Below are 26365 nucleotides of genomic sequence, written 5' to 3' on the forward strand. Positions count from 1 at the left end.
GGGGCTGTGGTGATAGAACTCAGTTGGAGAACATGCAAAGCAAGTGTAAGTTTATATTCTTTTTTCATATTTATAGCAAAATAAAAAGTAACAAATTAGTTCTGGCTTAAGTTTTTTTTGTTGCTTGCCTGTTGAGAGAAGGCAGTAGCTGATGAAATATAGCCTATATTTTAAGGCTCTTTTGATATAGTATTTGAAAGGCTTTTCAGTTATTAAATCTTGATATTTTTTTTGGCTGAGAATCCAAAACCAGCAACTTGATTCCTGATTGGATATAGACAGGAGTAAGGAGAGTCAGTGGTTGTGTAAGGAAGAGATATTGTTGCTGCCTTGCTAAAGCAAGTGTCACTGAAAGTTTAGGAACAGAACAGGCAGTGGAGAGATTTAATCTTGTCTGGGTAGAGATGATGAACTTGGCTGAGATTTCCATATCCTGCAAGAGTGGAGAGGTCAATCTGATTTGTAAAGGGGGCTTGACAAACAATTAAGTAAAATGGGAATCTGTGTGATATAGTGTCGGGTTTGCATTCTTTTCACACAAGACTTAGGATCTCTGCAATATCTTTTTAGTCAGATTTCTTAGGGATCCAAACCTTGTGGGGGTAGAGTTGATGCATACGTTTGCAGTATTCTATTTAGTTTTTGAGCGAAAAAAAACCCTGTTGTGGGGCTGTTGGCAGGAGAATGGTGATGGAAGGTGATTAGTTGAGGAATGGTAAATTTAAAAACTAAGCCAAGCAGTTCAGAACCTGCCGGTCTCTGGAGGTGTTACATATTGGTAAGGATATAGGACTAGACACAGGAGTTTATTGTGCACAGCATCATGGCTGTTTGTTAAGTCTGGGTAACTATGTATGTTACAACATCTGCCACAGCCCTTTGTGGAATAGCTTCCCTAGAAGGCAGCCTAAAAGTGCAGGTATTTGCCATAGTGTTCCCCTGGATGTATGGAAGGTTTTCATCCCAGTAGTCTATATTTCTTGATATGGCTTGACACTGACATAGAGAAGACACAAGTTGGGAACTATCTGTGAAGTAGGCCTGGGCGATACAGTGGTACCTTGGTTCTTGAACTTAACCCATTTGACTCACAAAATCATTTGAAAACCAAGGCATGGCTTCCAATTGGCAGCAGGAGCTTCCTGCACTCAATCGTAAGCTGTGTAAGCCACATCGGACATTCGGCTTCTGGAAAATGTTTGCAAACTGAAACACTCACTTCCGGGTTTGCAGCGTTCGGGAGCCGATTTGTTCGGGAGGCAAGCTATTCGAGTACCAAGGTACCACTGTATAGCCATATATCACCCAGGACTGGTATTAGGGGAAGACCGTGATGATGGCTTCACCACCGTATATTGCTGGTGAAACCGCTGCCTCCTGAGTTCCTCTGCTACCAGCGCCAATGGAGAAACAAGCTGCAGATGGGCACTGAAGGAGGCAGAGGGGTTCATACCACTGAGTGAAACTGCCATCACGATTGGCCTTCTCACTGCTGCAGAGGGAGAAACCAGGGGTTGGACTAGATGACCCTTGTAGCCCCTTCCAACTCCACAATTCTGTGATAATAATCTAAAAACCAAATTAAAACACTTGACAGCTTCTACATGACTGGATAGGCTTGCCTGAACAAAAATACTTTTAGCAGGCATCAAAAAGAGTACAGTGAAGGCATCCTGGGGTCAATAAGCAGGGAATGTGGATGCTGCCATACTAAAAGAATGGAGGATGAGTATTATGTGTACCTGTAACAGTGCCTGTTCTGATCAAAGTGGCCGAGTGGGCATGTCTGGGGTAAAGCAATTTTACAAGTAAACTGGTCCCAAGCTATTATGGGCTTTATATACAAATACTAGTAGCTCCTTACTAGGTGCAGGTCTCTGAGCAGAGATGTTACATGCTGACAGGGTCTCACTCTGGTCAGCAACTGTGCCACAACATTTTGCACCGGCTTCAGCTTCTGGATCTAGCCTTTGAAGTCGGGTGTGTCTGTTTTCTGCCTCTCACTTCCCCCCATTTCCAGGAAGTTCTGGAATATTTACTAATAAAAACATAATCGTGTAAATGGGAATTTCTGGTCGCTCTGTGTGTGTTTGTAAAAACTTCGCATTTTTATTGTGAACTGCGGGATAAGAAGCCATTCCTTGCCCAGGTCTTCACCCTGCGGTGCACTGTACTTTTTTCCTGGCAGTGTTATGCTGGACTTTGTGGGTGACTTGCGATGGCGCAGTCTGCTGGCATGAAAAAAACTGCAGAGGCTTTAGCTGCACGTGCAGCACAGTCCCTTTGCAGTGTAGTCCTCCTCAGTCAGCTGATACTTGGCAATGCTGATACTTCTGCTGCAGCCCAGAGTCCTTTGATTAAATTCTAGGCAGTGCAGCCAAATTATATATGTGTGGTAGATGTCCCTGGGAAGTTCTTTCTGCAGTCTCCTTTTGGTCTGCATTCAGCTTGCAGCAAAGGCAACTCTTTTCAGTGTTCCCTTAGAGATGGATCCATTTTAAAGAGAATAAATTTCCTTCTTGCCTTCAGATCTCAGCATGAAGCTTGTGGCACGGAAGACATTAGCACTTCAAGCAGCGTCACTGCCTGCTTGCACAGCAATCGTGCATGTTTTGTTTTTGGCCTTGCTTTCATATGGTCAAGCTACACGTTATATACAAATGCTGGTTGCCAAATACTGAAAGTATTTAAAATGAAAAATAGTTTTACAAGGCTAAACCTGAGCAGAAGTGGGATGCATAATTTTCCTGCTGGGTATTTCCTCACTCACAATTCCCTCAGCTACTCCTCTCTGTAGGTTTTTAGCTGTGTGTTTACACATATGCAACTCTGGGAGTGGGAAAAAAGATTCAAAGGCATTTTAAACAAACTTACGAAAGTTTCTTGTGGAAAGGTTGTGCTTTCCCTCCTATGCTAAACACTGCAGTCTTCAGGGGCTGCTGTTCATTAAGAAGAAGGTGGAGAAAAGATCTGGGCTTCATTACACACATTTATGTAGTTCGCCCCATTAGAGATGTTACTTAATGGTGGTCAGAAATGGCACAGAATTCCTCAAGAAACGGGGAATGTTGTAGCGCTGAGTGCAACAGTTTATTCTCCAGTAAGATTCAGACGCGGGTGGCACTGTGGGTTAAACTACAGAGCCTAGGACTTGCCAATCAGAAGGTCGGCGGTTTGAATCCCCGTGACGGGGTGAGCTCCCGTTGCCCGGTCCCAGCTCCTGCCAACCTAGCAGTTTGAAAGCACGTCAAAGTGCAAGTAGATAAATAGGTACCGCTCCAGTGGGAAGGTAAACGGCGTTTCCGTGCGCTGCTATCTGTTGTTCTCTGGTTTCTATATTTAGAACATAGTGTTTAGAATTGTGCTTTGGAATTTTTGCTATACAGTGCATTTAACAAATGGAGAAAAATGCACTGTTTTACGGCCCTTTAATGCCTCTAATTTCTATGTGCAAGAGAACATTTTTAGGGGTAACAAACCAGTTCACAAACTGGTTCTTTTTCTTCACAAGGAGACCTGACAGTCTCTGGGGACTGCATTGACATGGATAAAATATAACATATGAAAGAAATGATCACGGCTGGTCTCAGTTTAGAAATTAATCACCCCTTAGACGTAAAGTGTTGCAGTAATAAACTAAAAGGGAGATAGGTTTATGTGGAGTTGGAGTGGTTGAAGATGAAAAAGTGGGAAAAGGCAGTAGTGAAGGAAGGGTACTGCCTCTTAAGACAGCAGAGGATTCTCCTGTAGGGATGAATGTGATCCATGAAATGGTTCCACTCATCTCTCCACTGGCAGGAAGTTAATTACACTTTGGGGGCTGAGACAACCCCCTCAAGTTCTACGTCCTGCCAGCTGTACTGCAGGTTGCATAGCTGGCTGCTCCACGCACAGCAAAGGAGAAGAGGCAGGAACGCCATCATGGAAGGGATTTTTCTTTTGTTCTTCCTTGTCCGTTTATTTGTGGCTTCCCTCCCAATACTCCTCCTGGGTTTTCACTTTCTCCCAGCTCCATAGATCTCCCCTTCCCTCCTTTTGGCATCCATTTTTCCTTGGCCTTCGGTTTGGGGCTTTTGGGGGGCCTTGGAGGCTTTTGGATGTTCTGAGTTCAGGGGAGCACCTTGGAAAGGGCTTTAACAAGGGCCTCTTTTTGGAAAGCAGAGTTGTTTTGGTAGGGTTGAAATATGTCCTTCTAAAAAAAGCTCAACAACTTTTGGGGTGCCCTGGTTTTTACTTTTTGAAATATGGCAACCCTGTGTTTCGGAGATGGATCTCTGAAGTCTCGTCGGAAGAGTCATTGGGAACTCAGGTTACGGTGCTGGGGGACCTGCTTCCTGAATCCCGACTTCTTCTAAGATCTAGAAAGTTTCTGACGTTATTGGGAGCAGTTGCTCAGGGTAGTAGCAGTTTGATAGGGCAAACAGTTGATACCAAAGCAGGTAGTTTTGAGGCCCAAGTGTTCGAGCCTCACTGAAGTACAGGGAAATACAGGTGAGTGGGCTGCAAAAACATGTGGGCTGGCGAATTTTTTATATTCTCCCAGGTTAGTGAAGTGATTTTACATATTAATGCAGACATAGAAACTCACTTCTTTGCACAGTTACACTCACTTGAGTTTGATTAAAATCTGTGAACTGGACGATTACTTTTAGGTTATTGCAGGGTAGAGTGATGTAAATCAAGCTTCCAGCTTCCTATCTCATATATGTCACAAATAAACTTTCATATAATTTGGTTGCTATAATGAAACATATCTGCTTGCAATAAATAAATAAATAAAGCTTTTGTACTGCCCAAGAGCATAATCTAAAGCCTCTGGTCACACAGTGTACACGCCATTTGATCAACAGAATTTATATCTGCTTAGGAAAGCAGTTATGGAATTAAGAATTTCTGTTTCATCGGCACTAGGGCACATGCAAGGATACTAAGCAAGATCACTCACTTGAAATACTTAAGGGCCCAGAACATTCCAGAAGTGAAGGAGGGTTGTTTCCTGGCAGAATGATATTTCTCCATGCTGTTTGCTTGGTAGTCATAAATACTTTGCACAATAATAAATATGGTAATTGATCTATGATCATATGCCTAATTCTTCACTTCAGGATTCTGAGTTTTAAACCTGAGTGCATTCATTTTGCTTTGAAAAGCAGGCTTTATCTCATTGTGCTTGATATTACGTCATGGATTTAGTTGTAAGAGATTAAAGCAGGGATTCAAAAAAACTGCATGCAAAGTTCTGCTTGTACAGCCTGTCTCCTTCTCCCCTCCCCCTGGCAAGCTGCTGCCAAGGGTTAGGGCTCCCGCTTAAGCAGCATGAAGTGTGACATGGATGGGAGAGGATTAGCTTATGATGCATTACATTCAAATGACATTTTAAACAAGTGTTATTTTTAAAGGACATTAAATTATGTTGGGGGGGGGTTAAAATTGTTGTTTTATCCACCGTGCTTTACAGTCGACCTTGGCTTGTTGCTGAAGATACCAAGTGAAGCAGGGGCACACATAATGATGTCATAATGTAGGTGAATGTGTCTAGTTTTCGAAAACTCTTCCTTTTAGGCCAGGGGTGTACAACCTGCAGCCCCCCCGATGTTTCTGGACTACAACTCGCAACCTGGAGGGCCGCAGGTTGTGCACCCCTGTTTTAGACACACTTCTGATAGCAGGGGGCTCGCTGAATCTAAAGCCCAAGAGATTTTGGTATTTGTTCGCATTTATGGACTGTTTTAAGAGGCCTTTCTTCGTTTTGCCTCCTCCCTCTAAAAGAGTGTCTCTTTGCTCCCCACCTACTGATAATATAAGGGATGCGGGTGGTGCTGTGGGTTAAACCACAGAGCCTAGGGTTTGCTGATCAGAAGGTCGACGGCTCAAATCCCCGCGCCGGGGTGAGCTCCCATTGCTTGGTCCCTGCTCCTGCCAACCTAGCAGTTCGAAAGCACGTCAAAGTGCAAGTAGATAAATAGGTACCACGTCAGCGGGAAGGTAAACGGCGTTTCTGTGCGCTGCTCTGGTTTGCCAGAAGCGGCTTAGTCATGCTGGCCACATGACCCGGAAGCTCCCTCGGCCAGTAAAGCGACCACATGTACGCCGGCTCCCTCGGCTAGTAAAGCGAGATGAGTGCCGCAACCCCAGAGTCGGTCATGACTGGACCTAATGGTCTGGGTTCCCTTTACCTTTTTTTACTGATAATATAGTGAACGTTTTAATTGAGTTTGGGAAGCCTTCATACAATATTTGTTCTTGTAAAATACATAAATGAGAAGGGCTTGCTATTCCCACTGACTGCCATCACAAGTTGCTGATAATTTCTGTTAGGGTGAGACCGTAAGCTCAGAGTCCAGCTTCATCCATGCCTAGAGTGAAAGGAAGCAGACAGTTGTTCCCTGGTCAACCTTTTGCAAGTCAGAGAAAAATGTTTCTACAATAAGAAACCAACGCAGCCCAAGCTGCTTCCTTGATGTATCCTTTTGAAAAAAGGCAACCACATGGAAAGAATTACCCACTTTTGCATGCCACCAAAGATTAGATTCACCAAGGTCTCTGCTGCTGCGTTTAAATTTATCAAAGTAATGTGTTCTGTTCAGCATGTTAATTCTTCAGGGCATTTTGTCTGGCAGGACAGCAATGAGGGCAAAAGCAGTAACCAACTGAAGGGAAAATTTATCTTGTCCTCTGGTTTTTCTGTGTTTCAGAGAGAAGTGTGCTGGTGAAATTCAGTTCCCCTTTCCCCTGTTTTTTCTACTTTTTTAGTTAGGATTGCTTGGATCTGGTTGACTTTCATGCTTTGTTTAGCCACCCAGGATGAGAACCTTTGGTTCCAACACCTTGTATTGTCATCTTGTGCATCCCCCCCCCCCCGCAAATATTACCATGGGATAACAGCAAGAGGGCATTACTGCCATGGCTTAAAAGGTAAAGGTACCTCTGACGGTTAGATCCAGTTGCAGACAACTCTGGGGTTGCACGCTCATCTCGCTTTACTGGCCAAGGGAGCCGGCGTTTGTCCTCAGACAGCTTCCGGGTCATGTGGCCAGCATGACTAAGCCGCTTCTGGCAAACCAGAGCAGCGCACGGAAACGCCGTTTACCTTCTCGCCAGAGCGGTACCTATTTATCTATTTGCACTTTGATGTGCTTTCAAACTGCTAGGTGGGCAGGAGCAGGGACCGAGCAACGGGAGCTCACCCCGTCGCGGGGTTTCGAACCGCCGACCTTCTGATCGGCAAGCCCTAGGCTCTGTGGTTTAGACCACAGCGCCACCTGTGTGCCAAAATTTCTGTGCTAAGTGTTTCGTGAATGATCAGTGTTTAATTACATATTTTTTGCATTGCATTTCCCTCTCACCTCAGTGTTTGCATTGTGGCCCCCCCCCCCCGCTTGTATATGTACTTCAATTTAGGATGACATTTCATGCCTCTAATAAAGAGGGCTATAGTCCACACACATTATGCCATAATAAATTGGTTAGTTTTGAAGGAGCCAGAAAACTCTGTTTTTGCTGTTACTAACACTGCCACCCCTCCGGAAGAAGTAATAAGGGTGGCATTAATGGATAACTCTTGATTCACCATTTGCTACTCTTAAACAGTACTGTTAACAGGCCTCCTTGGTAGAGCTGTGTTTCCCTTATGCACGTTCTAAGCTTCTTGTCTATTAGGATCTTTGAACCATGGCAATAGTGAGTCTTGGCAGATCTTACCCAGCAGGTCTTTCCCAAGCCACAGAAATAATGTTTACTCAACTCGCAGAATCAAAATATACACATTCATTGCTGCAATAGGGAATAGCTCAGCAAAATATACACATTTCTTGGGGGAAATGAGGTCTTCTAAAGTATTAGCATTGACTACTTATTTGGGGGGAATTAGCTAAAGAAACATAACAACTCAATTACCAGCACCTTGTATACACACAAGAAGCTGGAAGCATGCAGATGAGGGAAGGGTGAGTCAAAAAAGATTTAAGTTGCAATGCAAAAATAGGAAGTGGGAGCATATATGGAGGTTACAATGTGTAGACAAAGGACCTCCAGAACATAGGATAGGGAGCGAAGAATTCAATTATTGGGCCCCAACAGTCTGGAGAAATAATACTTGGGTGCATTGAAACTTTTTTTTGCTATGGGATTTTATTGTTGTTGTTGCTGCTGCTGCTGTTCATCATCATCATCATCATCATCATCATCATCATATATTATTATTTATACCTCGCCCATCTGTCTGGGCTTCCCAAGCCACTCTGGGTGGCTTCCAAAAAAATATTAAGATACTGTAATACATCAAACATTAAAAGCTTCCCTAAACAGGGCTGCCTTCAGATGTCTTCTAAAAGTCTGGTAGTTGTTCTCTTTGACATCTGGTGGGAGGGCGTTCCACAGGGAGGGCGCCACTACCGAGAAGGCCCTCTGCCTGGTTCCCTGTAACTTGGCTTCTCGCAGTGAGGGAACCGCCAGAAGGCCCTCGGTGCTGGACCTCATTTCATTTCTATAACACTTTGTGTTTTATAGCATCAAATAACACAATCCCCACTCAGTCATGAAGCTCACTGGGTGATGTTGGGCGAGTCACAGCATCTTGACCCTACCTCACAGGATCATTGTAGGGATTAACTGAGGAGGGAGGTGAACTATGTACTCCTTGGAGAAAAAGCTGGGATATAAATGCAGCAAACAAGCTCTTCTGCTCAGTTGCTTAAGAAAGATGGAGATGTCAGTCTCCAACCTGGCATCCAGAGATTTCTAGATGGTCGCAATTGGACCCTCGCCAGTAGCAAAATGCGCCTGGCGCCTGGCTAATTTCAAACACTACTTCCTCCCTGTGCATCCATATGTACAGCAGTACAGTTTCTCTAGCATGGTCAATGTAATAATTAGCAGGCTGGTTCCCTACCCTGCTAGAAATAATTTACTTTTCCTTTGTGGAGACCAGTGGCAATCGAGTGTAGCTAAATTTGGACACTTGATTAAAGGGACCATCTCCTATAGGGGCACCCCCTTGAGAGGACCAACTGAACCCTTTTGATTACCTGCACAGGAGACCAAACTGAAGCCATATTGAAATATCATAAACAGTACTGGAGTGGAACATTTTTCAGATGCTTGCAGCAGTCAGCCTGTCAAAAGTGCAAGATAGGTTTTCGTTTTACTCATCTTTAATACTATACTAAGAGAACAGAGGGACTTTCTACTTTAATTCAGGGAGTGACAATTTAAACCAGGTGCAGGACTTCTGGCATCTAGCACCTGACTTAACTGGTTTCTGTGGCAGTGTTATTTTTTCTTCATTGTCTTCTTTTTCCAAAATCTAAAATTGTGGCACTTTCCTGCTGTTCAAGGAATGGCTTGTTGTATCTGGTGCCAGGAACTCAGTTTAAGGGTTTTCCTTAAACTGTAAAATGATGGTATTTTACAAATGTATAAAGGTTTTTGTTTTTTACATAATACTTGCACATTTATTTCAGATGGTTATTCCAGCTGTCCACTAAGGACATTTTGATAATGAAAATCAATTTTGCAAATAACACATGCAGAGTACAAAAATCGAACCCAGAATAGACAGTTGTCACTCTTAGAGAATGCTCCATTTTTCCCCTTTAGGTTCAAAAACTGGATAGTCACAGCAAGGGGAGTTTTATTAGATGGAGTGCATTAATAATTTTCTATTAATGTTGATACTCGCCTTTAAGAAGTCACACTTTTGTAAGAGTAGCTGGCAGTATTTTCTCTTTGAGCTAGCCCTCAGGGTCACTTTGGAAGCTAGCTGAAAGGGGGCTTCCATTATTTGTCAACGCTGTTTCCATGCAAATTACTATACTGTATTATAATTTTTTCGAACATGTTGGCTAGGAAGCCATACTTGATGGGCAGTGTGTCTTGGATCCTGTCCAAAGCCAGACAATGGAGGTGTTTGCATAGGAGTAAAGAAGTAAACTTTTATTAAAGCAGCCTCAATGACTCAGGCTCATTGGGTAGGAAAGAGCAGATTCTCATCTGTGTGCTCTTCAGAGGCAGCGGAGTAGCAGCAATAAACCCAGCCTGAGAGCAAAGGCCAAGGTTCAAGAGTGCCAAGACTGTGTGAGAGCTGCAACGTTGTTCCAACATGTTTCCCTACTTCCCTGCAGGGGCAGAGAAGACTCAGCTATCCTTTTCCTGTGATCACTCCTGGCCTGGAGGTGGGCACTTCTCCAAGGGGAACAAGTCTCCTCCTTTCTCATGATACAGGGCCTCTCCCTGTGAGAGGGATAGCTGGGTGCGCCTCCTCCTCAGACCTCTTCTGCTCTGTCACAGTAGGAGACGCCTGTTGCCTATTTGTTCTCTACAGGCTGGGCAGGGCCACCTCTTGGGTCTTCTGCCTTGTCAGATCTAGGGGCAGAGGTGGAGGCTTCATCAGGAGGGCTGTTCTGCATAGTCTCATGCCCTCTCCTTCCCTCCAGAGTCCTCATGCTCCAGTGCTTCCCAGTCCTGTTCTGAATTTTGAGTTCTCAGAGGGAATATGACCCGGCAAACCTGATACATTGAAATTACAGTGGTACCTCGGGATACATACGCTTCAGGTTACATACGCTTCAGGTTACAGACTCCGCTAACCCAGAAATACTACCTCGGGTTAAGAACTTTGCTTCAGGATGAGAACAGAAATCGTGCTCCGGCGGCGCGGCAGCAGTGGGAGGCCCCATTAGCTAAAGTGGTGCTTCAGGTTAAGAACAGTTTCAGGTTAAGAACGGACCTCCGGAACGAATTAAGTACTTAACCCGAGGTACCACTGTATGTGATTTTCATGAGAACTGAAAATTGTACAATTTTACCCCACCTAAAAATGTCATGTAAATATATTTTGATAAGTGATCCTCAGACATTAAGAGGTTGAAAATTTTAAAAATGGCTGAGCCCCAAGTGGTAGATATATGCAATGGTGTAGCTTGGGGGGGGGACATTGGAGTGGTTGCCCCGGGCCCAGAATTGTTAGGGGTGCAAAATATCAACACCCAGTGCTGCCTCAATACAGTTGTGCGATTCCATCACTGGGCTCCATTAAAAACAACTTTTTCATGCAAACCAGGAAGTGACCTTTCCAGACAATAGAACTCTTCTTATCTCTGTGACTGTGATTTCCTGGGTGACATGGACACCTTTAGGTAGTTGTATGCGCGTGTGAACTCTGTCCATTGCCCTCCCTCCCAACCTACCCACTTCTACATGGCCCCGGGCGTCGGCACCCCACACTGCCATTGGGTATATGGATTTCAAATACTGACTTACAAGCATGGTTTAAGATGAACATCTACTTTGTTCTTCCCCTGCTTCTTGTTCAGCCCTCCAGGGAGGAAACAAGCTAGAATTCTGGCTTAGCTTTACATGCAAGCCAGTGCTTGTGGTTTATTTAAGTTTTGACTAGCCCCTTTCCTCAAAGGGCCTTTCAGCTGAACCTTTAAAATCTTGTTGGATGTAATGTAGAATGTAATGTACATTCAGAAGAGTGGGGTGGGAGACTCTTGCCAGTCAACAGAGTAAAGCTTACTTCAACACACAGTTGGGTTTAAATGCAAACTGGTATGTTCTGCAGCTGAATGCCTCAGGCCTATTGCACAATTTTGCTAACCAATATTTTAACAAAATAAAGTTTCAGGTAAGCTAAACAAGCTGCTTTGTCATGAGCAATCGTAAAGCAGACAGACAAGTATCGGATGTGCCAGTTTGGGACATGTTAAGGCTTGCAGTTATCACATTGAAGCCTGAGCAAAGGAATTTTTTCAAAAAGCAAACCAGATGGCACTCACAATCCAGTCACAGTTCTAAACTAAACATTTTTCTTCTAGATATAGAGATCAAAGCATCATTTGCAAATGAGGAATAATAACTGATTCTTGAGGGATCAGGTTAGATTTTCAAAGTTGGCCTAATAGCTCTGTAGGAGGAGATAAGTGGGTAAATATTACTAAAATTTAGTAGGGATGTTGAGAGGAAGTCTTATATTTGCAATTGATGCTGTATGCTTTTATTTCTATGTCCAGAAAAGGTGGGGGATCTGTGACCCTCCAGATATTGTTGGACCTCAACTTCCATCAACCTCAGAAAGCATGGCCAATAGCCAGGAATTATGGGAGTTGGAGTCAAGCATATCTGGAGAGCCATAGGTTCCCCATTCCTGAGGTAGAGGGATTTTTTTTAGCCTGGGTTCATGCTAGTGTAATCCTGTGCAAGAGCTCCTGCTAGTGCAACAGGGCTTTCCTACCTCCCACCTCCCCTGCCTCTGCCCTGCGCCTCCTCCAGGTCTGCTGTGGAGAGTCAGGAGAACCCCTGGAGCAGCGCATGGGGTGAAAGAGTCAAAAGTAAAAGTGTGGAGACGAGAGTAAAAGTGTCTCTTGGACTGCTCTTAGTTTTGAATTTACAATCTGTACCTTGTGTAGTGTGGTGCTCTGCGGAAAGGTGGGCTATCGATATTTTAAATTCTCAAACTTCCTACCCCCAGGGCCCCCTTGAAATGACTGAAAATGACGGCGGCCCACCAGTCACATAATGGTGGTGCAGCTAGGAGTCAGAGGAGACACTGGGCAGGCTGTGATACTGAAACCTACCTGAAAGGCCCACTGTTTGAGAAACACCGTTGTAAATAATAATTTAAAAAGCCCTGTGGACTTGGTGAAAGGAGAAACAATACTGGACTTCATGAAAACAACAAACTCAACAGCAAATTTGAGTCACTTATCCTTGGACATGTGGGTACTTTGTGTGTGTGAAGAAGCCCCTTACACACCTCCCTCCTCAAAGTTACATTAGGGCATGTTATGCATAGAAGCAGTACTGTGTGCTTTGTCGAAGCGCCCAGTCCTTTTATTTACATTCTTACCTACTACTCAGGATTCTGTGTCCCTCAGATTTAGTTCCGACTCCTGATTTTGTGTATGTATTTGTAGGCTGTGTTGTAGACTGCCACATTACTGTGTTAACTGAGAGTCTGAGGGGCACTTCTTATCCATTAAAATCAATCAGTTTTTCAATTCACCTCAGGGTGTAGGACATGTTCTTCAGTGCCTTTTGTAGTTAGGGGTTCCATTATTTTTTCCAGCGCTGAGATTTCTGCAGGATTTACTTACAACCTGGATTTAGCATATGTGAAATGCCAGCGAGACTGAATGATGACAGTGTGCCATACTCAGCCCTAGTTACTAGGATTCACTTTTTCTGGGGTTTCATCTAAATTGCAGGCCTTCCAGGTCTGATTTCTTCCTTGGCAATACTTTTTCATTTTGAAGTTACTGCTGTCAGCACTGCACTTTAAAGACCAATAGAAGGAAGTGTGTGGATGAAAACAGAGCTGGTTATAGTTATAATTTTTCCAAGTGAAGCATCTATATACAGTGGTACCTCGGGTTAAGTACTTAATTCGTTCCGGAGGTCCGTTCTTAACCTGAAACTGTTCTTAACCTGAAGCACCACTTTAGCTAATGGGGCCTCCCGCTGCTGCCACCGCACCGCCGGAGCACTATTTCTGTTCTCATCCTGAAGCAAAGTTCTTAACCTGAGGTACTATTTCTGGGTTAGCGGAGTCTGTAACCTGAAGCGTATGTAACCTGAAGCATATGTAACTTGAGGTACCATTCTACTGTAGAACCATATTGATACTTAATGCTGGTGCTGTGAATACGGTTTTGGAAGTGCGTGGTTGTCAACACATATGGCTCATTGCGATAATGCTACATATGCATTATTCAGTGCAACTTTTATTGTGGGTAATATCTCTGCATATTCTCATAGGCCAGATTGTCATTGTGTGCTAAATATGCTAGGATTAAACAAAGCAAAGAGAGTGGCAAGTTCTTAGTTGAACTCTGAAATGGTGATATAGTTAATGAGTGCTTGGGAGCAACAAGTCACAGAACCATTCATTGCTGCATGGGCCTTTGTACGGGTATAAAAGTTCCTATTCCAACAATCTTAATCTAATATTTAAGATAAGACACACAGGGTAGGCTTGTACTGAGGGGAATAGCAAAGCAGCTCTCATCTACTCAAAGCCAATGAACTTAAATTGATAAACAGCCTCAGATATCAGCAAATAGCAGTAGAATCCTGATGTTCTTCAGATGCTGATTTATTTCAGTAGTGCAACTCTGTACATGCAAGTGGGGTGACGTCCAGTTGTTGGCCTTGTTAGGGAGCATTAGGGTCATATAATTCATAGCCAGTAGTGGAAACAACATGCGTACATGGAACATGAGATCATAGCCTTGGCTGGGGTGGAATGGGCAATATAGGAATTTAATTTTCAGCTGTTGCAACTGAACCTCTCTCTCTCCCCCCCCCCCCAGCCCAAATTATAATGTGGGCTTTTTACAGTTACTGGGAGAGAACAATGGTCACAGAAAGGATTCAGCAGGTGTGATGTTCTCAGTCCAATTCATTGTTTGGCACACTTGGATTTTTGAGATTTGCTAGACTCTTGTTGGCCTTTGAAAGCATTACGAGTAGGATGACTTTTGTGATTCATTATACTTTCCCCAACACACATTGATTACAACAAAAAGAGAGAGTCATATTGTAGCGGGAGATAGGTGTTCACCCATCTGAGTGATGATGAGGATTGTAAAGAACAAGGCAGACCTGCAAGAAAACGTCACAGTGTAGCATGCTGATGTTCAGGATTCCAGTTGTTTCATTCCATTCCTTCACATACTGTTTTCCATCCATTGCCCACCCTCCGGTTGGGCTCTTTTGGGGCCCCGCTTAGATCCCCCCCAATATATTCTTTGTTCTTCTCCAAGCCTGCTGATGCCTTCCTCTTGTTCGCGTGAGTGGTGCTGGAGCATCTGATAACTGGCTGCAGTGTGCAGCTGCTTCCTAGCTCTCATCTAGGACAGTGTCAGGCTATAGTAATAGGTCAGAGGCTGGCATCAGGAGGATTGTGGGTGGACATGAGCAAAACTTTACAAAACAAGTTGGAGTCGCTGTGGAAACGGAGCATTCTAAGCGAATGGGGGTACGCTCTGGATGGCGGAGAGAGAAAGAGAACTTGCCTATTGGGTGCCAGAAAGAGCCTATTTCTCAACACCATTCATTTGCCAGGGAGATCAGATGGCAGCCTAGATAGAGGGATTCTCAGGCAGGCATACAGGGCGGAAAGCCTTGTGAGGAAGTCTGGGGTCTTAGTCCTGTCTGCTTAGGCTATGCAATCAAAGAAAATCAAGGGAATACTAAATACTTACGCCCGGTACAGCTCAGTTTTCTGTATCTAACCTCCTTTCCTGTGCCAATCTCTCCATTTCTCAGTTTGTCTACCATTTCCTTCCTCGCTTCTTCCCTCCTCACTGCTTTCCTTTGGACCACATCAGTGAGATCAAGCTTGGGGTTCTTCTTGTCTGGGCAGCCCAGGGCCTCCATACACACTGCTTAGGCTTGTGCCCCAGGGAAGTCACTTTGGGGCTGCTAACACAGCAGTTTGTCTTCAGTCCCTGAGGCGCACTTCATTGTCTCTCGAGACACACAGATGTCAGCAACAAAAACCATTAGATAGCCAAGCACCTTATTTTCTTGTACCTCAATTTAAAATAATCCCCTGTGCTTTATACTTGCTCATACTTTACACTTGCTCACCTTAGCATTTCTGTGATGCTACACTTTCAGTAAAGAAAAGAGATATTTCACTTACAGTACATGGAAGAGTGAAGACCTTGTATGTTTAGAGCTGAGTCGCTTTTCATGACTCGGTGTGTGGGTTTACGTTAGTGTGTAGATTTACCTGCAAAGGATAACCTTAAACATTTCAAAATCCATTTGCATATATACAGCACCTTATTTCTCTTTCCTCTTAATCGTTCTGTGTTCTGATTAGGAATGTGATGCTCTTCCCGAAAGCCTTTTGTTTCAATTACTTTCAGCCTGGCTGTTTTCAACTATTCTTATTTTCATGATGAGACAGTGTCATTGTTAATTGGGGTAGAGTCGATAGAACCAGTTCAATAATATATTGGCGATGTACACTTTTTTCAATAAGTCCCATTAAACTCCATGGGGTTTTAACTTCTAAGTAGACATGCATAATAATGTTCTATGTGAGCCACAGCTAGCATAATATAGACTGGGAAACTGTTGTACAAAACACTCAAGATCAGCTTTTATGTTAAGATGGATTTTACTGTTCATGTGACTTTGGCAACACTTAGTAGTATCTTGGTCTCAATTACTTCTTACCCTTTGTTTTCATTTACTCCATTATTGATGTTCCTTTTCAGTAATTATTTCTTCAAAAATTTCTTCAATAATCTTTCAAAGCATTGAGGTTTTTATCTTTTAAAACTATTTCAGATCTCGTTGTCTGTTCCTGCACACTGCGTCTTTGTGATAAGATTCCCTTGTACTGGCTCAAAGCATTAAAAAAGAACAAGATGGTCAATGTCCTCATAGTTTAATGTCAGGCTATTATTTTGCATTTATTACTTGACATGGGTGTTAGGATCAGCAATGAAGACAGTGGTGTGGGTTTTACAGAAAAAATTGAACCAGAATTTCCTCCATGACACTTAATACTTTGGCATCTGATCTGCCATATGGTCTCAAGATGACTTTATAATATACAATTATAAAAACAGATATAGTAGTTGAAATGATAAAAAACAGATAAAACCATTCTAGCCAGAACACGACAGTTTAAATTAAGTAAAAGTGGTGGGACCCACAGAATAGAATACCTTAAGAATCCAAGGCCAGTGTAAACAGGTGTATCATACAAAGAAAGCTATACAAAGAAGATGCTAGATGCACCTCTGTCCGAAGGAAGTCCCTCAATTTAGAGGCTGCCACATAGAAAGCCCTTTCCCAAGCCATCATTCCTTGCACTTCTGATTGTGGAACTATGAAGAGAGCTGCTTCTGCTGATCCTAATTTTTAAAAAGTAGGGATGGTGGTCATCTTTTAGATACTTGGGGCCTAAGTCATGCTGGGCTTTAAACATGAATGTGAGCACCTTAAATTGGGTTCTGGAAACAAACTGCGAGCCGGTGTTAGAGTTCTGTTTATTTCATTTACAATTTATAAATTGCACTTTCATATAAAACATCACAAGGCAATATACAGGCTAAAAGAACCACAATATTACAGTAAAAACATAAAACGCATCGGTAAGAGCTGGGTGGAGTACAGTGGTCAAGTCATCTCTGTCCAATGCGAGCCATAGCTAGGTAACCAGGTGTAGCTTGAAATAGGCACCTTTTGCCATTGAGGTTACCCGAGTCTCCAGAAATAACGTTGGATCTAGGAGCAATCCAAAGCTACAGGTGTGTCTTTTCCAGGAAAGTGAGAGCCCATCAGGAACAAGCTGTTTCCACACCTCATGGACTCCAGAAATCAGAAAACATTACACTTCTCTTTTCAGAATTAAATCAAATGATTTTCCAATATTTACTTAGGAAAAAATATTTAATACAGACTATTTATTTATATATCTAAAAATCCAAAGCTTTACCTGGAAATTATTTTGATTAGGGTACTTGTAAATATTTTTAGACATCAAGAACTAAAAAGTATTGACTTCTCTTACATTGTTTAAATTTGAAGGAGGAAATCATGATTGTAGAGAAAACTGTTCCACCGAGAGCTGTGCATGATAGGTCACTGTAGTCCTTCGATCTACTTTCATTGAGGGGATCCTTCAGTTTCACTGTCTGTAGAGGCACTCTCACTTCTTGTGAATTCCACTCCAAATGGAGGTGAATCTGACTCAGAACTTGTTGAGCCACGTTCTCTTTCACCGAACAATGATTTCATCTGCAACGAGTCTATAGGCAATTTATCACACTTCATCCTGTTCACTAGTTGCGCTTGTAACTGGTTCTCCTGCTGCAGCAAGAGAGAAACAGAAACAAGCTTAGCAGTGCGTTCATTTGTCAGTCTGTTCCTCTTCTTTGTCTTGATTGCGTCAAAAGTTCTCCATTTCCGTTCACAGGAAGTGGCTGTTGGTGGAATGCTGAAGATCCTTACAGCAATCCTGGACAATTGCCGGGTGTTACAATATCCCTTCCACCATGTGAGGGGAGAAACAGCCTCAGATGCCCGCCAAACAATGTCTTGGCTCCAAAGTTTCTCTTTCGCACGATATTCAGCAATGTCTGCCATCACAGCTCTTTCATTAATGTTAGGGATGTTCTTAGCTAGTTCCATAATTATATCAAGAGCAGTGGCTATATCAGATTCCGATAAATGTTGTCCACAGTGCTGGGGGTCCAGTAGATTTGCTGCCAGATGAACTGGATGGGAGCATATCTCAGATACTTTAGTAAACCCTTGCTTTATTACTTCCGCCTCTTCTTTAGAGAGAGGCGAAGAAGGCAAAAGCTGAATTAGATTTTCATTCAGCTTTCTGAACATCTCTGGAATATATGAAAGGATTGGTGCATCTTCAAGCTTCTTAGTAGCCTCTGAAATTGGTAGTAGCAAATTGTATGCATCTTGAACTTTAACCCAAAACACGTCATCGAGAATCTGCTTACGAATGTTCTGAGGAATAATCTGGGATACCGTTTCGTCTGTTGAAGCGTGCTGCAAACAGTTCATTGTATGCAACAGGCTCTCTAAACACTTGGTAGCTGAGCTCCATCTAGTTTCTGATGGCAATAAAAGGGCACTTTCCTCCCCCTGCTTCTCTTTCTGTAATTTCTTCAGTGCCTGTTTAGCTATTGGGTGATTGTTGAATACCTTCACAATTGCTTTGCCGTTTGCCAATATTGTTTTCATCGTACTTGCACTTAAGATATCTTTTGCCAGAAGGTTCAACCCGTGAGCAGAACAGACAAATACTATTAAGTGTGGGTACGTTGACTTTAATATTTCCCCTGCGCCTCTCATGCTACTCGTATTGTCGGTTACAAGGGCTTGTACCCTGGGTGGACCTGCACTCTCAATCTCTTCACCCAGTATGTTGGCTATGTATTCACCAGTATGATGAGAAGGTTTGGTAGCAATTGCTTTGAGGAATATTGCTTCAGGTGTTGCAAACATAATGCTGAGAAGAGAATTTCCTTGTGCATTAGTCCATCTCTTTGGCATGAGTGTCAGCGATTCTGCTCGGCTGATCCTTTGAGCTACCATTGTTTGAACTCTGTTGTACTCTCTGTCTAAAAGAGGATGTGCTAAGCGATAATGGGATGGCAATTTATATGATGGGCGAATCAGCTTGTAAAGATCCTTCCAGTATTGATTTTCAACTATGGAAAGAGACGTACTACTTGCAAATATAGCTCGAGCTAACGTCTCGTCTGCTCTTTCCTGATCTTCCTTTGACATTTTGTCCACAAAGTTTGCTAAAAAATCTGATTGTCTTGAGTGGCTACCTACAGATGGCATATCTTGTGTCACTGACCTTGAAAAAGATGGTCCTGCTGCTTCTCCCTTCCCCAGAGCTGGCAGCTCAACACTTTCAGTTTTCATGTTTGGCAAATTCGCTGTTTCACTTGAGTTACCCAGTTCCTGGAACAAAGGGGAGGGGAGAGAAGGATTTTTTTTAGCCTACTCTCAATCTAGAGCTCTCTTGTCAACTTTACGGTAAAGCACTTTCTGGTTTTAAGAAATAATTTGCTAGAGATACAAGTCTGCATTGCTGTTAAGTATGTTAGTTCGTTTACTTACAATTAATTCCTGAAGTAGACTTTTCCCAGATGTTGTTCCAGCACTTAACTGCAGTAGCTTCTTGTATGAGGATTGTATTCTTTCCGGACAATTCTTGCATATTGTCAGATGCCTCTTCATCCTTGTTGCATTATTCGCGTATGTCTGGCCACAGTATTTACATTGACCAACTCTCTTTCTTCCTTCAATGATTTCTATATAGTGGTGCCACACACCAGTTTTTTTCTGGTTAGGCATGATGATTAATTCAGAATACAGTCCAAAAACACACAGTATCCTCTCAAAAACTGAACTGATTTCGATACAAAAGGCTTCCAGTCTCTCTCTAGCTCCTAATGAGAAATGAGACACTGCTCTGTGTGTTTAGCAGTGATGTGGAGCGGAAAATTTTCTGTAATGGAAAATTTTCGTCGCTGTTCTCTTTTTTTCTCTCTCTCTCTCCTCTGAAAATTTTCCATTCCCATACCTCGGTGAAAGCTAAACTCTGGAGTGGATTAGTGAACAGTGCTATGTCATGTAGATCTCTTGGCTAAGATTAGCATATTAATAGTTTCCAGCGCTTTTCTTTAAATGTAAACAATGTAAGGGAAGTGGCATGCTGCTGACCTTCATATTTTAAGACATTACAAGTTGTTTAATGACAGTGACCAAGTAAAGCTTTGGTTTGTTTTTATACAACTCATTTACAGTGATTCTGTTTGCCCCAGCTTCATGTAAGTAAAATTTTCAGTTCAATACTTTAGGCTCCTGAGGGAAAAATTGAACTATTTCCACAGCATATAAAACATGCTAATTAATATCTTGAACAATTTAGGGCATCAGGAACAGTTCAGGTTTTTTTTGGGGGGTTGCACAAAAAAACACCTCTGATTTATTCTTGCACCTGTTTGCATTCATTTTCAGTACTTTCAGTATCATCAGCCATTTACAAAACTTAATAAATGGATTTTTTACTACCTTTAAATTAATGAGTGCAGATGGCAATTGTGATCCAGTGCTGGTTCTGCTGCATTTTGTTTCTTCAACACTTAATTTCAAATTTGGGTCCATGAGAACTCAGTGTCCAGAGGTTACCTGGCCCCCTTACCTTTTGTTGTGGTCCCCTTAGATTTATGTCTAAATCCCTACAGAAGAGCCAAGAATTAATTAAAACTCAGGGGAATCAGGGTAGTACTTGTGAATTTCATCTACTGGTTTCCTACCTAATTTTTTCACTTGGACTGCAACTGCTGCTGGGGGGAAAAAATAGACGACTGTTGCAAGTCAGGGTAAAGCCAATCCTCAACAGCTTTCCGAATATGTTAATAGAGTTTAATGAGTGGTTGATCATAATCTTTATCAGTTAGAGCTCAATACAGTTCTGTTTTGACATGGACATGTGGTAGATACTTATCAACGTATTTGAATGGCTTGCAGATGATACAGCCTGTTATAAAGTCCCTGGCTAGGTTTCGTAACCAAATTGAATATCCCTTTTACAGACACACTTGCAATAACCTTTCATGCACTCATTTTTCATGGAACCGTTAGATCACAATACTTGACATCCCTTGATTTATTTCATTTACTGAAAATGGGTATGGGACTCGGAACTGGGATTCAAACTTGAAATAGAGAATCGTGTCCCAAACAGCACACCAAATGCCATTCTGGTTCTTCAGCCAGAGATGTAGTGTTACAATATTTTTGTTGCGTTAAAAACAGGCGAGAGTTGGGCTGTTATCTGAACTTGAAAGATAGAATTGTGTCCTGAATGTATGTATCAAATTTCAGCCTGATATGAATGTGAAACAGGCAAGCTAAATCAAAGGCTTCACTTGGCTTAGCCAATAATTGGGTTGTAAAGAATCAGGAAATCTTCAAGCCTGGTTCTCTGTTGCTAAGGAAAATGATCTACCTGCCAGCCTGCCTACCTATTTTCACCAGTTGTGGAAATAAAATGGGATAGTCCTTCTTCATGCTGCCTTTAGGTATTTTCAAGGAAAACTAGAATGAAAACCTTGTGCTGATGTCTCATATGGTATGGCTTTCCAACAAGTGAGGATCCTTTGGCTCTCAAGATGTTGCTGCACTGCTTTTCCCATAATCCCTGACCACTGACCATGCTTGCTGAGACTGATGGAAGATATAGTCCAACAACATTTGAAGTCACAGGTTTCCCATACCTGCGCTATAGGATCCTGGGTAGTGGCAGTGGGCTGTTGTTGAAAGAGAGGTTGAAAATCTCAGACATGCACATTTGAAGCACCTCGGGTGGCTTAAATTTGTGCTGTAATAAATGATGCTTATTTTTCAAGCTGGTCTGTCATCTAAACAAAAGGAGCCAGTCCTTAGATTTTGAGTTTCTCATCTTATACATTCTCTCACTCTATACATCTTAGAAATTTTATCCATCAGTTTTCTGTGATTCCAGGGATGTCCTGCATATCTAGACTCCAGAACCCAATCTGTTGTTTTGTTTCCTTATAATGTGTTGTTACCTGTGTATCACAAATTTCCTTTTAGGGGCTCTCGCTACAGAGGTTCTCTCATTTTAACTTCCCAATAACTCTGGGTTTACATGTCACTTTTTTAAAATACCCAATCCTAAACTTTAGCCAGTGGACCATACTGGTGCAGTCCTGATCATACCATGTATAGTATGTTTCTGTTGTGTACGCAGTGTTACAAAACAACATGAGTGTGTCAGACACAGTGGTGTATATTAGGAGCAGCTCAAGGTGTGCTTTAAGGAAAAATAAATGGCTAGGCTTTCCTGTATTCTTTGTGCAAGAGCTTGATCCATCAAGACTTCTTGCAGAACTTGTTTGTCATAAAAGGAACTTACTCTAACTTCCATGACCCTTTTTCTGATGATATAGTTGAGGACCCAGCCTGCTGTTCCTTTTCCTGTGCCCCCATGTCCATAGGACTACATCGGTTGTGTCCAAACTTTTTTCAAAGAGGGCCAGATTTGATGAAGTGAAGGGCCGTGAGGGCCGACCAAAGGGCCAACCAAAATTGTTAACTTTTGGGGGGGATTAAAGTTGTTAAGCTTTTTGGACATGCCTGGAGGGATTACTTGTAATTGTTTCTCCCTGAGGTCTCACTGAATTGAAACTAGGCATCTTTCAGGGTTGTATCCCAGGCTTGGCTTAAGCCCTGGAGTCTCTTCTGTTGGTCTGCCACAGTGAAGTTGATACTCTGGTTTCCATACAGTTCTGTTGGGAAATAATTACTTGATCCTTGAGGGAAGGAACAGTGACCAAGAGGCCAAAGCAGTCCAAGCTTCTGCCAAAAGGCCCGAATATCCGCACCTGTGGCTTGCCTCGCCCAGTTGAACCACCACAATATTTACCACACTGTGTCTCAAACAGAGCCCAGGAGTTAATGAGGTACATGTGCCTAGAAGTACGAAAAGCAGCATCTGAACTAGAAGGCGAAGGACTATGTAGCACAGAGCATCTGAAAATGTCATTTGCATATACTTATGATTTCTGGGTTGTATTCAAGAGGCAGTGCATGAGTGCAGTGGACTTCCACTTGTGCAGTTGGACTTGGCTTTCCTCTTCTTCCTTCTCTAACCCCTTCTCTGGACTCTCAAAATCTTCTCTGGAGTAGATTTTGGAGGCACAGTGGAAGCTGCTGGGGGAAAAGAGGAAGGTGAAGTCTGGTTGCATAAGCAAACTTTCCTTGTGCAATGTTGGATTATGCCCTAAGAAATTGCCTTTATATATTTCTGAGAAATAACTGCAATGCAAAGGGGAAGTTGGAAGTGTATACTTCCTTCCCTTCTGACTCTTAGAGGGAAGCTCTGTATAAAGATTTATAAGAAAACTCTTGTTCCATAACTGCCTTGGGTCTCCTAGAGATGTGAATTTGCATAAGACATAACTTTGAGACTAAAATGTGCCTATTTATCTTTGGTTCTATACATTTTAGTACTTTGCTAAATTAATAAAGCATGCTTGGGGGCATTGTATAATTGAGCTGAATGTTGCGTTTATTGGGATTGTTAAAACCAGTCCAGATCCAGATTCTGTTAGTTTAGACAGTGGGTTAAGAGGAAGATAAATTAACATATCACTGAAGCCCAGTGATAAGAGGTTCATCTGAGCAGTTCCAGTAAAGCAGTATGCAATGCTAAGTGTTAAAAGTTGCGTTTCCAGATCTAGTCCTTTGTTTGATTTTGCAGGGAACGCTAAAACCTCTCATTGTTTTCAGTTCTGCATTTGCTCTGATGCTTGCGTCATTGTGTCTTGTAATGCTGGGTGGGGTGTTATTTGCTTGCCACAATTCAAGGTGGAATCAAAGAAGTGCAGTAATTTATACTGAATAGTAATGCTGCTTTGTGTATTGTTTTAGTTCAGTAGCTGTGCCAGGTTTGCCTGATGAAATCAAGGGGTTAGAAAAGAAAGAGCCCACAAACACATGTCTTTTGGGGGCTCACAATATCTCCCTTGAGGGTGGGGGGGGTTGTGCCTGTTTTCACTTTGGAACCCCCAACACCACCAAATTGTCTTAAAGGTAAAGGTAAAGGGACCCCTGACCATTAGGTCCAGTCGTGGCCGACTCTGGGGTTGCAGCGCTCATCTCGCTTTATTGGCCAAGGAAGCCGGCGTACAGCTTCTGGGTCATGTGGCCAGCAAGACTAAGCCGCTTCTGGCAGCGCACGGAAACGCAGTTTACCTTCCTGCTGGAGCAGTACCTATTTATCTACTTGCACTTTGACGTGCTTTCGAACTGCTAGGTTGGCAGGAGCTGGGACCGAGTGACGGGAGCTCACCCCATCGCGGGGATTCGAACCGCCGACCTTCTGATCGGCAAGTCCCAGGCTCTGTGGTTTAACCCACAGTGCCACCTGCGTCCCTACCGAATTGCCTTACTGAATGTTTATTCAATTTATTTTATTTATACTATTCCTGGGACCCAAAAGAATAGATCTTCAACTTATGCCATCTTTCCTATTCCCTGCTTTCGTCTTCACCAAAGGAACTGGTGAACAGCTTACAATTAGATTGATCCACAGTTGTTTACCCATAGAATCTCTTCTGGTGGTAGGAAGCTAGACACCTTTCAAAGAGGTGACAGGACTGAGACAAAGGTATATTCCTAAATGTTCCACAATACGGGGGTGGGGGTGGAAAGTACAGTACAGTTCAGGGCTTGGTGGCTGCATAGCAAAGATGTCTTCTATTGCTGTTCACAGCTTTTTGACAATGTGGATGTGTTAATGAGAGCGAATGAAAATAAATCCTCAGATGCACTGTTTCTAGAGATGCAGTGGGGCAGGGGACATCTGTTGCGATGAAGAATACTGCCACATTCAGCATACAGCTTGAAGTGAAACCAGATGGCCCTCTCTTTGGCATATTAAAAGGGCATGCTGATTTTGTTTGTGAAGCTGCAATTTATTTAGAGTATTCTGTTAAAGTCTCTTTCAAGCAGCAGTTAAAACTTGTCTCTGCAGCAGATCCAAGATACTAATGCCTTGCCTTGCAGCAGTGGTGGGTAATTTGTTCTCTGCCAATGGGCATATTGGAAGTAGATCCCAAATTGGATAGCTAGGGTTGCCTTGATTTTAGTTGCTTCCAAGTGGCATAATTTTGCATAATGTTTTAATGAACTGGCTCATGCAGAATGACTATTATCTGGTATCAAACAGTACTGTTTTGGGCAAGATCTGTGAACATGTGGTGGTGGCACAACTCCAGGGATTCTGGGATGAAACTGACTATCCTAGATTCCTTTTAGCCTGGCTTTCAGCCTAGTTTCAATACTGAAACTGCCCTGGTTGCCTTAGGGAATGGCTTTCAGCGGGAAATGGTTGGGGGAGTACAACCCCGACAGTTCTCCTGGTCTGCTCAGCAGCATTTGATACCATTGAACATTGTATCTGTCTGGGCTGCCATGTGGAACTGGCCATTAAGGTTGTGATATTGAACTACCTCTGGTCATTTTTGCAAGATATAACCTAGAAGGTGGTACTGGGGACTTCTCGTCTTCCCAGTGGCTCGTGACCTATGGGGTTTCACAAGTTTTCATCTTGTCCCCTATGTTGTTCAACATCTTTTTGAAACCACTAGAAGAAGTGATCTGGAAATTTGACCCACAGTATTATCAAGATGTTTGTACTATCCATCTCTATCTCTCTTGTATGATCCTAGGAAGACAGTGGAAATATTGGACCCTTGATTATCTGCTGTGAAGGATTGGATTGGGCTATTAGCCGAAATTTGATCTAGACAAGATGTACTACTGATGGTTGATAGACCTTCTGATTAGGGTTTAGGGTTACAGCCTGTCTTGGATACAGTTGCACTCTCCATCAAAGATCAGGTTTGTAGTTTGTTGGTGCTCCATGACCTATTGTCTCTCCTGTTGAATATGCAGGAGGTGTTGGTGGCGAGGAGTGCCCTTTCCAAGCTCTGGCTAGTATGCCAGCCGTGACCATACCTGATTAAAAAGGACTATCTTAATTATAAGGGTAGACCTCTTGCACCAGACACTGATTCGGGTTTTGGTAAAAACAAAGTAGATGCTGCAGCTTATGCTGTAAGCTGCTCAGAGTCTCTGGAGAAACCCAACCAGTTGGGCGGGGCATAAATAACAAAAATATTATTATAATAATAATCCTGAAATCTGCCCCCACGGACGTAAACTGCATCCCTTTACATTTTGTTATGGCTGTAGTGCAGCGTGGTAGAGGACAGTCTGCCTAGAACCAAGTATACAGTACAGTCTCCTCCAAGTAGTATTTCTTAACATT

The 26365-nt window shown here is 42.8% G+C and overlaps 1 protein-coding gene and 1 long non-coding RNA gene across 6 annotated transcripts in view; one reads left to right on the forward strand and one right to left on the reverse strand.

Annotated features, from left to right (window-relative positions):
* The window catches only part of DIP2B (disco interacting protein 2 homolog B), a 187092-nt gene that overhangs the window by 31348 nt on the left and 129379 nt on the right, over window positions 1-26365 (forward strand). The gene's annotated exons all lie outside the window — the stretch shown is intronic.
* On the reverse strand, window positions 16996-20239 carry LOC310700690. The gene is made up of 2 exons (XR_014522718.1): window positions 19618-20239; window positions 16996-19458 (listed from the first exon to the last, which is right to left on the reverse strand). It is a non-coding gene; the product is annotated as an uncharacterized lncRNA (long non-coding RNA).

The sequence above is a fragment of the Podarcis liolepis genome (genome assembly GCF_965112155.1).
Source record: "Podarcis liolepis genome assembly, chromosome: 2".
Lineage (NCBI taxonomy): Eukaryota > Metazoa > Chordata > Lepidosauria > Squamata > Lacertidae > Podarcis > Podarcis liolepis.